Genomic DNA, 3005 nt, shown 5'->3' with positions numbered 1-3005 from the left:
GTCATAATGAATTTAATTTTTGGGAATGAATAAAATTTCCAGAATTTTTCCTAAATATGCTTTTGCAGCAGAAGCTTCCTGATAAGTGCGCTTTATGAACTTGTCATCTAGAAATCGTAGATGCTAGATTTAAGCACCGAAGTGACCTGCACTCATATCAAGGACAGCTAATTTCGCAGCACTGCCTTTAAATCGTTCTGGAATTTGGGTAACATGTATAAGTAAATATGAAAAACTATTGGCTATAATGAGGAGAACCCAAGCAAGCATTTGAAAATTGCTGCAACACGACGGTCGGGGTGGTATTAGAAGGTGGCAGTACCGGTGCATACCATTCATACCTGGTAAAGGACTACTGACATGGATATTTTTATTTTCGCCAGCAGCACAATATAGAACGTTTCGCAGAAGCATTATAACAACTCCAAATATATACCTTTTTCGAACCTTAACCAAATACCAGTTCCCACCAGCCATTTTTAACTCAATTTCGTTGCTGAAGGTCAGAGAGTATAGTAAAAATTAATTATTGTATATAAAGTTAACTAATCATCCTTAACTTTATTTTTTGTAGCGATAAGGAAACTCCGCGAAGGCCTTGGGGAGCGTTATCGATGTTGATGGTCCTTTGCCTGATGCAAATCCGGTACGTTCCGGTAACAAGCACCATAAAGGAACTAGCCCGACCATCTCGGGAACGATTTGGTATGACCATATAAAACCTAGGCCATACCACCATTCCACCCCCTAGATCCATCAGGAGTTCGGGGTCGCCCGAGCCTCGGTCGTTAACGAAACAGCATTCGCCACGGGTAGGTGAGGTTGACAATTGGGTTGGAGAAGCTATATATTGCGTTGGCAACCCCTTGAGAGGGTTGCGCTACACAACCCTTGAATCAATTTGGTATTTAAGTCGCCTCTTACGACAGGCATACATATCGCGGGTATGTTCCGAGTCCCCCAACCCGCTGGGGCGTTATTTTTGTCTTTTCCTGTAGTGTTTGTTGCTCTTCTTCTACTTGTAGCTTTTCACGGCAGACGGTTACATGTACCGGACTAACTTGGGATTTTTTTAATTGCTTAAATTTAGATAACCAGAGAAACTAAAACAAAAAAAGTTTTCGAGTTCAATGATGATGAAGAAGTGAAATTCAAAAACATGTCATAGTAATCATCGCCGTTTGTAAACTTTGTAATTTTTCTCTAATATCAATAAAAGAAAAAAATATTAAAAAGAACCAGAATGAAAAAATATAAACCATTTATTCAGTCACCGACTATCTCTCGCGCTGAACAGACGTTCTCTCTTTCGCCTCCGGAGTTAATTGGTTATTTTTACTCTATTGCGGTTCTTTAAAGACTAGCTGACTTTTGTGCTATTTTGTATATATGTATATCTTCTTTTTAATTTCCGCGTGTGTAAATCTATATTATTCTCATAAGTGAATAAAAAAAAAACATTAATTACTATGGCCAACGGCCAAAAGACTTTGAAAGCAAATCGCTTTCAATTATTGGACTCTGGACCCACAAAGAAAAAACATAAAAACGGTACTGCATCGCCAGTAGTCCCTTTCCCCTTTCTAGCAGAAGTTAAGGTTGAAGATCCGAAGTTTGTTGTTGTTGAATCCGCTGATTCATCAAAGCTTCTCTCGTCTTTTTCGCCTTTCGCTATTCATCGAGCAATACAACTCATAAGTAACGAAGTGCATTCAATTTCCATTCTCCGCGATGGAAAGTTACTGCTCTTAGTTAAAAGTAAAACCGTTGCTCTTAAATTCATAAATACCAAACAATTGCCAAATATTTGTAATACATATATCGGCCTCTTTCCATGAAACTCTTAATCAAGTGAAAGGTACAGTGTACGCACCTTTCTTAAATAATGTTCCGGATGAGGAAATTGTTAAAGAGCTTAGCTCTCAAGGAGTGGTATCAGCCTACAAATTCAAAAAAAATATCGATGGAAAGTTAGTAGCCTCAGGTGTGGTGTTGCTAACGTTTAATCTTTACAAAGTGCCTAATAAGATCGACATTGCTTGGTCTAAATTCATGGTAAGAGAATATATCCCAACACCCATGCGTTGCAAATCTTGCCAATTACTTGGTCACACCGCTAAACATTGTAAGCGCTCACCCGCCTGCGGTATTTGTTCACTTCCCCCCCATTCCCCTGAAAAATGTACCCGTACACAATGTGCTAACTGCAAAGCCGAACACCCATCTTCGTCCAGAGAATGTACCAAATTTATCCAAGCAAAAGAGATTTTAAAAATTAAAACAACAAAAAAATGTTCAATGCGGGAAGCTTTGAAAATTTATAGAGAAACCATACTCCCACCTTCCAATAGTGCCACCTATGCTGACACTTTATCCAAATCACTTTCAAGCGTACAAGAAAAACTTTCAACAACAACAACAAGTACAACAACAACAAGTACAGGCAATGTGTCCAAACCAACAATTAATAACATAAACACCGACAAAAATTCAAAAGAAACAAACAAAACAAATACTGAAATGAGTTCATCCTATTCATTTGCAACTGACGATGCTCAGCCAGTTGCCAGCCAACCGTCCACTTACAAGAAAACACAAAACAATTTCCCCTCATCAACTCAATCATTCCAACAAACTTCTCTTGTTACGCATTTAGCTTCCTCCCAGCACCCCATATCCGCTTCAAAACAACAAAATCAAACTGCAGTCACTTCCTCATCTAACTCACCTAACACATCAAATTGCTCACCAACAGCCTCCCAACATTCTCTCTTTGATCCACTTCCGTCTCTTACGAAAGTTGTAGCAACGCAAGACATTTCAATTAAAGACGACGCTATGATAGAAATGTAAACAAATACTTTCTCTTAAATTTTTTTGGACGCACAGGTACACCTAGATGCAGTTTAGCCATGTTTACATATGTGTAAGCATGGTTGAATTGTATCTGGGTGTGTTTGTGTGTCCATGCCATTTATGTACATGAATATGTATATATTTTATCT

Source organism: Eurosta solidaginis, chromosome 3 (genome assembly GCF_040869045.1).
Source record: "Eurosta solidaginis isolate ZX-2024a chromosome 3, ASM4086904v1, whole genome shotgun sequence".
NCBI classification, from domain to species: Eukaryota; Metazoa; Arthropoda; class Insecta; order Diptera; family Tephritidae; genus Eurosta; species Eurosta solidaginis.
Note: the sequence above shows the minus strand (reverse complement) of the source record.